The following is a 13404-nucleotide window of genomic DNA, read 5'->3' on the forward strand; positions in this document are numbered from 1 at the left end:
TAAATCATGTCACACCCTTTGACAAAAAAGGAAAAAAACAAAAAAGTACATTAGAAGTCCATTTAGAACTATTTGCAATGTAAGTAGATGGCCCAAATTCATCATACTCCTGCTTACTGGTTCATCACATCTATTAAAAGGTAGACATGAAGAGCAGAATGAAGCCTTCAATCTAAATGGAGTTATTAGTGTTTTCATGGGGCAATGATCTCAATTTTCACTGTTCTGGAGGTTAGGGTTGTAATCTTTTTGCATCCTGTCAGCAATACCTGATTATGTGGTGGTATGTCACCAGACAATATAGTATTAGCATTAGATCCTTAACGGATATCAGCATCACATTTTGTGATTGAGTTGACAATTTCACGAATTCCACAAGATTCCATATCTAAGAAATGGTTGGAAGAGAGCTTCTGGGAGTCTGAACCTCTCATTGCCAATGGTGATAATTTGACCATGAGGGAGCTCATAGCTATTTCCCAGAGAAGAGCTGGATGTTTCAGTGGCCTGCTAGGATCACACACACAGCTTTCCTGCACATTTTTTTTTCTCAATTGTGATAGTGAAGCTTTAGCTTTTCTTGTTAGGACCTTCATGAGGTAATCAGCCATGTCCTGGCCAGTCAGATCTAGTTGGAGGATGGCACGATGAAGAGCATATGACCTAGGCAGAGTGTAGGTTGCACCATCATCAGAGTCTATCTCAATATCAGTGGTGTGAACGGAGATATACTGTTGAGTGAAGGAGAGAGGCTATAGAGGAGACAGTCTCAGCAAAGCCTGGATGGCAGTATACATGAGTGCAATGTTGAAGGTCTTGAATTTAATTTGCACCGTCTTTTTTCTATGGGCTTAGGTTTCAGGAAGGCTTCTGTGGACAAGGTGCGTTTCAGGGGTCACATAGAGCTCAATGTAGGAATTATGGTGCCATATATGTTGTTATCCCAGTTGGTAATAGTACTGTGTTCGGAAGAGGTACTTCAACATCAGAATACCTCTCTTACTCTAGGCCCATTTCTCATGTAGTTTTTCCTATATTCAATATCATATCTCATGTCTGGGCACTGAATAGTGGAGAGAAGGGTGCCTAAGGGGCATCATTTTCTACCAAAACAGCTTAGTAAATGCATGAGGGCAGAAATATTGTCATTTGTGGTGAATGTTGAAGTGGAAAGTTTAAATTCTTAAGAGAAAAGAGTGCTGCACTTGGAAGCAGTGGTAGAAGAGTTCATAGAGCTCAAGCAATTTTTGTGAGAAATATAAGCTACCAAAAAAGAAAAAATGCTCCAAATGATTAATTAGAGAAATGTGAATGAAAACAACATTCAGGTTCCATTCAACAGATTAGCAAAGATAACAGAAATAGAAGATGACAATTATTGAAGGAGCTGCAGTTAAACAAGCACACTTATACACTGTATTCACAAGTAAGTAGACCACTATGAATTGGTCCACTATTCTAGAGAACAACTTAGAACTACACCCCAAAAGTCATTAAACTGTTGATTCTTTGACCCAGCTATGCTATTACTAGGCTCATCCACCAAAAAGTGCAAAACCAATAAAGGTAAATATATTTGAGCAAAGTAATGGTGATGATGTGCTTACTTTCTATGATAGGAATAGAGGGTGGACAAAATCTTTATGTCTTCTAGGACCACAGAAGTAGTTGAAGGAAGTTTGGGATTTCTTTTGATAATCTTAAGGGAAGAAAGAAAAGGAAAGGAAAAAGCAATACGTGACATAAAAAATCAGGAACTTGGTAGTTAAGTTGAACTTTCTCATAATTTGATCTTGGTCTTATAGAAGTTCTCTCTATCTTTTTCACCTATTTTCCTTCCTTAACCCCAAGTTTCTTGAGTTTACTTAATTATCTAACTCTTTTACTATTTTTGTTTTTTCTCTTTTCTTTCTTTTCCTTCCTAAGCTAGCTAGGAATCCTTTCTGCCCCTTCTTCCAGCCCTAATCTAGCCTCTTAACCTTGAGTAATATTTGTAGCACTTTTCCAAAATGTTATTTTTCCTCTTTTAGTCTGTTCCTTGATGAATAAAAGATTTGCTTTCTCCTCTGTCCTGTCCATCTCTAAGTGAATTATACTTGTTGGTTTTCTTTGTTTTGTCTTCAGTCTTTGTTTGGTTTGTGTCTAAGGAATCTTTTTTTCTGTTTCTTTCTGAAATTCTAACTAATGAAAGAGTCACTGTGATGTGGAGAAACACATTGTTTTTTAAGTTTCAGGGCTGGAGCCTTCTTTAGCCTCACTTGCTCATCTAGTGATAGCATATGACACTTTTGGATTAATGTATCCTTTGCCACTTTGGTCACTGGCCAACATTAGAGACCCTATATTCTCTCTCTCTTATGATGGAATGTGATTCTGTGAAGTACAATTCTTGTTACCAGAAAAGGATCTCTTTCTGCAATGAAATTGGAAAACATTTCTTCCTTTTTTCTCTTTTATGTTAATGAATTTTAGCATTTCCTCACTTAGGCAGAAACATGTTCCCTTTTTCCATCTTCCCAAATTTTTTTCCTCCCCACTGTTATCCATTTCTCCTATGTCCATCCTTCCTCCAGACTTCCACTATACTCTTCAGGTAAGTCAAAGGATCAAAGAAATCACCTCTTCCTCATCTTTTAAGAGGCAGTAGTGCATTTTTGATTGTCCTTATCAGTTACTTTTTTTTGTTGTTGTTCTTAATGTTAATCTAGTTCTGTGCTAGGCACTGTAGTCATAATTCTAGTGATTAAAAAGAAAGACAAAAAACAAACTCTGTTCTCAGGATTGGAATTGAATGGAAGAGGCAAATTATAAACAGCTATGTACAAACAGGATATAAACAGGATAAAATGGAGATAAATTAGCTGAAGGAAGACACTGAGATTAAGGAGGATCAGAAAAGGCTTTTTGCAGAAGGTGGGACTTCAGTTGATATTTGAAGGAAGCCAAAGAAGCCAGAAGGGAGAGATGAAGAGGGAGAGAGAGTTCTAGGTGTGAAGGACAGGTAGTAAAAATATCTTGCATCAGATATGAATGTCTTGTGTGAGGAATAGAAGGGAAGCCATTGTCACTAGAAAACAGAGTACAGGTAGGAGGACCAAGGAGTAAGAAGGTTGCAAAGATGGGAAAGCTCCATATTATGAAGGTCTTTAAAAGCCAGAAGATTTTGTATTTGATCTTGAAAGCAGTAGAGAGTTTGAATGGGGATGGGATTGGGTTGACATAATATTTTAGGAAGATTAATTTGACAGCAAAATGAAGGACAGATTGAAATGGGAAGAGACTTGAAACTCTACCTTGTGTTAAGAGTCTAGTTACATATACACATACACATAGACATATTTCCGCCCACCCCCACTCCCCACCCCCTCCAACACACACACAAAGGGGGATTTTTGGCCAAAACCGAAAGAGTTGTAGTTCTCAGAAAGACTTCTCTACCACACCCAAGGTTTCATTCTGGAAGGTCACACAACTCTGGATTTCACTTCTAGGAAGTAACCTTTGCTCCCAATCTTTCCCTCTGAATGGATGACACCAGGCCAACAACTTCTTTTCTTAAAAGGATACACTCCATAGTTTTTTATTTGCCTTTGTGTCTGGTACTTCTATCCCCTATCTTTTGCTTCTCCACTTTTTTGTGTTAACTTCTCTCATAAGTTTCTAGAGGGGAGGAAAATTTTTTTTCCTCCTTGTATTTGTATTTTCAGTGCTTAGCTCAGTGCCTGGCACATAGCTTTAATAAATGCTTATTGACTTATTGACTTACTAGAAGGATGGTAGTGCCTTGGGGAAAGATAATGCATTCAGTTTTGGATATGTTGAATTAAGATATTTTTGAGCTATCTAGTTTGAGATGTCTAGAGGGAGCTAGAGATTCAAAGCTGGAGGTCAGGAGAGAGGTTAGGACTGGACAGATAGATTTGAGAAACACTTGTTGAATCCATGGAAGCTGATATGGACACTACTTGGCTTAGAGGGTTTTTCAAGAAGAGAACTCTGGACAGAACTTTGAAGAACTACAACTAATGGGTATGATCTTGTAAGTCCAGTAAAGAAGATTGAAGAGTGATCAGAAAGAGAGGAGAAAGCATATTATAGAAACTTGATATTCTTAGGATGATCATGAAAAGAGTGATCAGCATTCTCAAAGGATGAAAAGAAATCAAGTAGGAAGAGAGGATTAAGCAAAGGCCATTACAGTTTTGGCAACTAAGAGATCATTGTTAACTGGAGAGAGTAATTTCATTGAACAAGTTTAAAGTCAGACTGAAAAGAATTAAAAAAAAGAATGAGAAGAAAGAAAGCAGAGCTCTTAGACAAGTTTTTCAAGGAATTTTGTCATAGAGGAGAAAAATAGGGATAGCTAAGTGGGAGTGGACATATCAAGTGAGGGTTTTTTTGAGATTAGAGGAGAGATTGTGGATAGTAGGAAACAATGAGTAGACAGAGCAGTTGAAGATAAGTTAAGAGAATGGGTAAGGGGCAATCTTCTAGAGAAGTCAGAATTACTTGATTCATATAGAGGGGTTAACTTTGTTAAGAATAAGGGACAACTCTTCATGTGAATGGGGTAAAGGAAGGATTAAATAGACCTTCTGATTCTCTTGTGCCCCTTAACATTTTAGCTTCTTTAGATATGTTTGCCTATAGATAATTTTTTTTTTTTGTGGCCTTTGTAAAAATTAAAAACAACCCCTTTACCCAGCTCTTGCTTATTAGAATCATTAATTGTTCTCATTGCTCAAGAGGGATTTCTTTTAAATTTACTTTTTGCTTTTCACATGACAAAACAAAACAAAATGTATGTTACATAGTCTCTTCAATGGTTTCTTTTGGGGGAGTTATTTAGATGATCTCTTTTCTGAGAGTTTTTTTTGTTTTCATTGATAATAGACTAAAATTTGCAGTCTTTGTTCTGGGGGTTACATTTTGAACTCCCTCTTTTTTTAGGATATCATTCCAATTTTAAAAGTTTTTTTTCCCCACATATAAAGAATGCTTCTCAGCTGTTCATTTTTTTTTTTTCCATTGAAAAACCTTTTGCTTGGCTGCTTACAAAAATGTGTGATTTGACATTGATATTCTGAATTTTTAGTCACCATATACTTGGTGGTTGAAACTTGTGGTTTCCTTGGTCAATGATTTGATTAACCTATTAGTTTTCAATGCTTCAGGCAGTTTTCTTTATTTTTTTTCCTGTGGTGTAATATTTAGACTTTAAATTAATTTTTTTTTTGGGGGGGAGGTGTTTGATCTTCAAATTTCTCCATCCATTTGTATAGAATTCACATGTTTTTTCAGTGCTGCTTTTTTACTTCTTTTTGCCAAACTTTCCCATAGATAACTATTTTTCACTTTTATCTCTGTCATTCCTTTTTACAACTCTGTTGTCTTAGATTTTTATGGCCAAGGACCTTGGCATTGGAGATTAGTTAAGACGATAAGAAAAAGAGTATGGGTTTGAAATATTGCCTATATTGTACATTGTTTCTTCTTGGAATATAAGCCTTTGAAGATTGGAATGGTCTTTGTTTTTTTATTTGTATTCTAATAGCTGAATGTCGCAAGTCACATAGTGTGTTAATAAGTACTTAATAAGTGTTTTTTTCATCTGTCCATCTGTTCACTTATTATTAAGATGAATACATTTTATTAATAGAAAAGGGAAAATTTAGCAAATATTTAGCTCCTTTTATAATGTATTCTTTCAATTAGAACAATTCTTTGTTATTTGCTAATTAGTTTTCATTTTTGCCATAAACAATCTGTAAAAGACTAAGAATTTGGAATTATTAATTTATAAAAACTTGAAGGCTTTATACAAATTCTGACTGATCAGGACCAATTTAAGTTACTGAATGATAAGCCTAGAGTTGAAGTGGACCATAGAAACTATCTAATCCAATCCCATTTTATAGAGTAAATTGAAACCAGTCTTTTTGCTCAGCACAGGTAATATCAGTGGAAGTATTTGAACTTAGGTTCTTTGATGCTAGAACCAGAACTCTTTCTATTGTACTTCACACTCCCTTCCTTAGATCCCTAAAAGATAAGAATTAATAGAATTATACTAAAAATTCACATCCATCATATGTCATACTTTACTTTTTTCTTTTTTTATTGTAGTAAGTTTATTTTTAATAATAAGTTTAATATTGCTTTTTGAATCATGTTGGGAGAGAAAAAAGGGAAAAACCTTGGGAGAGGGGGAAAAAAAACAGAAAAAAGAAGTGAACATAGCATGTGTTTATTTACATTTAGTTTCTTTAGTTCTTTTTCTGGATACAGATGGTATTTCCTGTCCAAAGTCTATTGGGATTGCTTTGGATTACTGAATTACTGAGAAGAACCAAGCCTTTCAAAGTCCATGGTAACACATTCTTGCTGTTAAATTGGTACAGTGTATTCCTGGTTTTGCTTGTTTTGCTGAGCATTCTTCATGTAAATCTTTCTAGGCCTTTCTAATCAGCTTGTTCATTATTTTTTTAGAACAATAATATTCACTTACCTTCATGTACCACAACTTGTTTAGCCATTCCCCACAAAAATTACCTTTTTCTTAAGACTTTAATTCATAAAATTTCTTGAAAAAATTTTAAATTTATTTTTTAACTCTCATTTTATTGATAAGGAAATTGCAGTTCAGCATTAAGTTGCTCTCCTCCAGCCCCATCTCCAGGTCATAAAGCTAGTAAATCTTGCTATGGATATTTTAACACTAGTCTCTTGACTCTGAGTGCAATATTTTTGTTACATTGTTCCACCAACTCAAGATATAGTTGTATTGTGATGAATAATTGGAAACAAATCTCACCATTTGTTTGAGTGAGGATCCAGTTGAATGTTACGTTATTTATAATTTAATATCTTATATAAGTGTTTCTACTATAAATGCTAAAGAGTAAGTTAAAATATTAATGTTGCTTTCAAATACCTTATACTTGGAGATGACCTTGTCAGTGATTGAAGAAAAAAAAGAAATGTTGTATCACTGGATTGTTTGTCATTGGTTTAAAAATCTTTTTTAAAATTTTGATTTATTTATTTAATATTTTCCCTCAGTTACATTCAGAACAAAATTTTCTTTTACATTTGTTTTTAAATTTTTTGAGTTCCAGGTTCTGTTCCTTATCGCCACCCACAATTAAGGAATCATATGAGAAGTTATATAAAACATTTCCATAAAAGTCAAGTTATGAAAGAAAACATAGGTTTCTCACTCTAATGAAAATAAAAACCTTCTAGGAAAATTAAGTTTAAAAAAAGAGAAAGAGAATGCTTCAGTGTGTATTCAGCGACAATCAGTTCTTTGTGGATATGGATAAGATTTTTCATCATAACTCCTTCAAAGTAGTTGTGGATAATTGTGCCACTGACAATAGCAAACTCATTTATAGTTGGTCATCTGAGAATATTGCTATTGTTTTGTATACACTTTGCTTAAGCTCATGGAGGATTTTCCAGGTTTGTTTTTTTTCCCCCCTGAGGACATCCTGCTCATCATTTCCCACAGAACAATATTCCATCACAATCACATACCACAGTTTATTGAGCTATTCCCCATTTGATGCACATCCCCTCAATTTTCTTCGTGTGTGTGTGTGTGTGTGTGTCCGTGTCCTGAGAACTCGTATGAATATTTTTTGTAGGTCATTTTCCCTTTTTTTTTTTTTTTTTAATGGTATTCATGCCTAATAGTGGTGTTGTTAGGTCAAAGGATATGCATGAATTTATAGTTCTTTGGACACAAGTCATAGTTTTTGAGCAATTATCATTTGGGCCATGACTCTTTTTTTTTTTTTATTTTTTTAAAATAAATTTGTCTCAGTTCCCTCTGCTTGAAAATAAGGCCTTATTAGAGAAACTTGCTTCAAGATTCTTTTTACAATTGCTTTTGCTAACTGTATTTCTGCCCATTTATTCTCACTCTTCTTTTACCCTGTTCCTCCTTAAAAGTCTTTTGGTACTGACCATTCCCTTCTACAATATGCCCTCTCTTTTATCACCCTCCCCCCTCTTCCCATATTCTATTTCTCTTCTATTTTCTTACGGGTTGAGATAGATGTTTAAACCCATATTGAGTATGTTTTTTATTTCTTCTTTGAGCCAGTTCTGTTGAGAGTAAGATTCTTTCACTCCCTCTTCCTTCTTCCTCTTCTTCTCCACTGTAAAAGCTTTTTCTTGCCTCTTTTTTATGACAGATAATTTGCACCATTCTATTTCTCCCTTTCCCTTTCTCCCAGTACATTCCTTTCTCACCCCTTAATTTTGTCATTTTTTAAAAAGATATTATCATTTCATATTCAATTCACATCTATGCCCTCTAAATACTTCTAACTAATAATAATGCTAATAATGACTAATAGCTAATAATAATACTAACATATAATAATAACTAATAATAATACTGATAATGAGAAAGTTCTAGTGAATTACAAGTATTATCCTCCCATGTAAGAATGTAAACAGATGAACATTTATTAAAAGTTCCTTATGATATCACTTTCCTGATTACTTCCTTATGGTTCTCCAGAGTTCTGTATTTGAAAAATCAGGTTTTCCATTCAGCTCTGGTATTTTCATCACAAATGCTTGAAAATCCTCTATTTCATTGAATGACCTTTCCTCTGAAAGATTATTCTTAGTTTTGTTTGGTTGGGATCCTAGATCCATTGCTCTTTGGAATATTGTATTCCAAGCCCTCTGGTCCTTTAATGTAGAAGATGCTAAATCTTGTGTTATACTGACTGGCTCTACTACATTTGAATTGTTTCTTTCTGGATGCTTTTAATCTTTTCTCCTTTGAGCTGGGAGTTTGTCCTGGGAGTTTTCATTTTGGCATCTCCTTCAGGAGATGATTGGTGGATTCTTTCAATTTCTTTTTTAGCCTCTGATTCTAGAATATCAGGACAGTTTTCTTTTGTAAGTTCTTGAAAGATTATGTCTGGGATTTTTTTTTTTTTTAATCACGATTTTCAGGTAGTAAAATAATTTTAAAAACATTTATTTATCTATTTTCCTGGTTACACACATAAAATAGCTTTTTAAATACACATTTCTTTATGAATCATTTTGAGAGAGAAAATCAGAATAAAAGAAAAAAATCAATGTGCAAGGAAAAAAAAGCAAGAAAGAAATGAACATAGCATGTATTGATTTACTACATTCAATTGCTATAGTTGTCTTTTTGGATGCAGATGGCATTTTCTATCCAAAGTTTATTGGGATTGCCTTGGATCACCAAATCGCTGAGAAGAACCAAGTCTTTTATAGTTGATTGTCAAATAATCTTGCTGTTACTGTATACATTGTGTTTCTAATTCTGCTTGTTTGACTCAGCATCAGTATTAGATCAATAATTTTAAAATTCTCTCTCCTGGATATATTTTCCAATCACTTGTTTTTTCATTGAGATATTTCACATTTTTGTCTATTTTTATCATATTTTTGTTTTGCTTTATATCTTGATTTCTCATAAAATCATTAGCTTCTTTTTGCTCAATTCTAATTTTTAAGGAATTATTTTCCTCAGTGAACTTTTATACCTCCTTTTCCAAATTGCCAATTTTGCTTTTTAAGGCATTCTTCTCCTCATTAGTTTTTTGTATTTCCTTTTGCAACACTCAATTCTTTTTTCAATTTTTCCTCCGTCCGTCTTGATTTTCAAAGTCCTTGTTGAATCTTTCATGGTTTGAGCCCAATTCTTAATTTTCTTGGAGGCTTTGGATATAGAAGCTTTGACTTTATTATCATCTTCTGAGTGTGTGTTTTGATCTTCCTTGTCACCATAGTGGCTTTCAAAGATCAGAATCGTTTTTCACTTGCCTGCTCATTTTCCTAGTCTATTACTCTGCTTTTAACTCAGTAGAGCTCTGTTTCCAGAATAGAGGATGCATTGTCCCAAGTTTCTGGAGTTTTGTGCAGCTGTTTTTACAAATCCTTTTAAGGACCTGACCACAAGCATGCTTTTCTGCCCTGGAGTTGCTAATTGTGTCCCTGCCCCCTGTAGCTATAAGATCTAGTGTGCTAAAAGTGAGTCCTGCTTTGTTGACTCCAGGATTAATTCCAAGCTGGGGAGTTCTGGTAATGGGGATATTAAAGATGGGGATATTGTTTACTTGGACGACTCTGGGAATTACATGGATTGAGGGAGACCCTTTCCTTCCCCAGGTTTCTATGCATATCCTTGTTGAAGGAATCGGAGTGCCCCAAGCAGGGACTTCCTTGTGGCCACCAAGAACTGAATGTAGAATTTAGGTACAGAACCAGAGAGGCCTCTTCTGTCTAGGAACACATTCTTGGGGCAGAGGAATAGACTGCATCACCTCACAAGATCACTTTGTCAAAGGACTTAGAAGCATCAAACTCTCACCCAGTTACCACAGACCCTCTCTGCAGATCTTCCAAGGCCTCCCTGGTGTCCCCTAGCCTAGAGGTGCAGAAGCTTCCAGCACTGCTACTGATTCAGAGGTCCTGTTTCTCTGAAACTGGGGCCTGGGCTGTGGTTGCATCTGGGTCTGGGTCTGCACTGGTATGGCCTGTGCTGGGATTTTGTGCTGGGGTCCCACCCTGGTTCCGCAGACCTTTTTTGCTGATCTTCAAAATCCTTTTTCGTATTTCTGGGCTGAGAGATCTGGAAACCACCCATATTGCTACTGGTTCATAGGTCCTGCTTAGCTAATGGTGGGTTTGGGTTCAAGGCTGCAATGGCATATATTGCCCACTGGACTATCATCCTGGTGTCACAGATCTTTTCTGGTGACCTTCTAAATTGCTTTCAACTGGAACATGTTCTACCCCACTTTTTTTGGGTGTTTTGGTTCTCTAAAATTTGTTTAGAGACATTATTTTAAAGGAATTTGGAGTGGTTTAGGCAAAAGATAAGGCAAGTTCCTCCCTTTATTCTGCAATTGTGGCTCCACCTCTATCATTGAATTTTAATACAAATTATTTTTCACCTTAAGTATTAAGAAGGATGCACATAATATTCAGAAAAAACTTCTGGAGATCTGGGTTAGTTCTGGCTCAGTTACATAATACTGTGGTCAAGTCACTTACCTTTTAGATATCTGAGGCAACTCTAAGACTATAAGTTACAAATAAGTTGCTGTTCAGCACTGCTGGAGGGAGTTTTCCCACTGGGACTTATATAAGAATGATGAAATTACAGTTCTGGGTCATTCATAAACAAAATAAAGTACACCACATCTATCATAGGAAGCCTGAAATACAGTTTCGTGTTTATCTCATATGCTCTTGCCACAGAGTGCTTAAAATAGATACTTTGGAATTGTTACAATTGGAATTGTGAGAAATACTTTTGAGTTCCCATTTTTAATACATTGTATCCACAATTCTAAATGCACTAGATAGAAATTTTTAGCTGATTTTGAGGTTTCTTAAATTCACACATAATTGTCCCTTATCTGAAAGGGATACTACTATTAATCTAGTGTAGCTATGTCTTCAAAGTGAAGCCTTTTGGAAATTGCATGTAAAATAATACTTTCTAAGACCTTCAACTTCAGAATGGTAGAAAATGACAGGCAGCCAACTTTTTAAAGATTATCAAGCATGCAAACAACATATATATGTCTAAAACAATCCAATTTTTATAAAAGGAAATTATTTATGAAGATTTAATATTAACATTTTATTTAACTTATCTTTTTGGAATCCATTAAAAGTCTATTTGGTTATCTTATTCTAGTGTATAAAGGTGACTGGACTGACTTAAAAGACCATGCTAATGAATTGCAAGTTTTGGCAAATCCGAACAGTCTGGCCAGGCAATAGACACTATTTTTATCCTCTGTAGATTAGCCAGGCTAAATCTGGGGAGGTTTAACACCAAATTGGTCACAGGATTATGAATTTTTCTGTCAAAGTGACTCAAAAAGACCACCTCCTAATAGATAAAATTGTAGTCCCTTGATTATGGAAGTATAATGAGTCCTTTGATCAATGGGCACTTATTCCACCAGGCACTATGCTGGGCTTTGAGGATACAAAAACAAAAAGAAAATAAGCCTGTTGCCAGATAGAAGATATTAATTAGAAGCTCTAGTGAGAATTTCTTTCTATACATGGTGATTGGCAAGTGACTTAAAATAGATAATCTCAAACTATTTAAGAGCTTGTTAAGAAGTAATTTGCTTAGGGTCACATAGCCAGTGTATGTCTGGGTGTCAGAAGCAGGGCATGTATACATATAAGTATATTCAAAATACTAGATTAGTGAAGGGGGAGGTACTATCATAGGCCAAGGGTCAGAAAAGCCCTCATGTATTAGATGGAGTTTGAACTGAGCTTTGAAGGATATTAGGGATTCCAAAAGTAGAGGTGATGATAAAATGCATGTGAGACATTGGGGAGAGCCTGTCCAGAGGTTAAGGGATGAAAGATGAAATGTCCAATGTGAAGAGCAGCTGGACTAGCATCTAGGAAGCATGATGTTCAAGCCCAATAAAATGGAGAAATTACTTAGAGAGAAGCCCAAGTTGAGAATCCACAAAGAAAGGAGTAGAGCTTCATAGAAAAAAAAAATTGATCTTGCCTCAGGGACTTCAAGAGTATTTGGAAGGAATGAAGCATGATTACAAAAATGTAATGTTAAATGAAATGAAATCTAGGGAGAAAATAATGAGAAAGATTCATATGCTGGAAGATGGAAACCTTTTTCGAGTATTCCTTGAAAATTAGAATAGGCCATACAGAAAATACCCAACCTAATGATCTGAGAAATGAGTTTTTAAATCAAAAGATTGGAAAGATAGAAGAAAATTTAAGGTACAATATAAATGCCAACTCACCTTTAAAAATAGTTCAAAGAGAAATTATCCAGAATCATTTGACTCATTTTGTAAAACATTTCAAGAAACTATTATAACCAGAGAGCAAAGTGAAACCAGAAAGCATCACTTGGTCATCTCAGAGTGAAAACTTCCAGTGATATCATTGTCAAAGTGCAGAGCTTTTAGATTAGAGAAAAAAAGGTAAGGGTTATGAGAATTAAGATCTGAGATTTTGAGATTTAAATTTGGCAATTAAGAAATAATTATTAACATCGGAAAGAGTAATTTCAGTTGAATGATGAATTTGGAATCTAGGTTGCAAAAGATTTAAAGAGGAGAAATCAATTGTATTGAATATCTTTTTCCAGCAATCTTTTGTTTCCAAATTAATTTTAAAAATTAATAAATAGGGGCAACTAGGGATAGAGTACCAGCCCTGAAGTCAGAAGCACTTGAGTTCAAATCTGGCTTCAGACTCCTAAAATTTCCTAGATGTGTGACCCTGGGCAAGTCACTTAACCCCAGTTGTCTCAGTCAAAAAAAAAATCCTAGTTCACTTGCCCAATGGGGGGAGGGGGGAATGAAAATGGAACCCTTGTAACAAATATGT

The 13404-nt window shown here is 35.1% G+C and overlaps 1 protein-coding gene across 2 annotated transcripts in view; it reads left to right on the top strand.

The window, feature by feature from the left end:
* Positions 1-13404, top strand: part of CDC42BPB (CDC42 binding protein kinase beta) — a 152044-nt gene that overhangs the window by 17220 nt on the left and 121420 nt on the right. The window lies entirely within an intron of this gene.

This window comes from Antechinus flavipes, chromosome 2, assembly GCF_016432865.1.
Source record: "Antechinus flavipes isolate AdamAnt ecotype Samford, QLD, Australia chromosome 2, AdamAnt_v2, whole genome shotgun sequence".
Taxonomy (NCBI): Eukaryota; Metazoa; Chordata; class Mammalia; order Dasyuromorphia; family Dasyuridae; genus Antechinus; species Antechinus flavipes.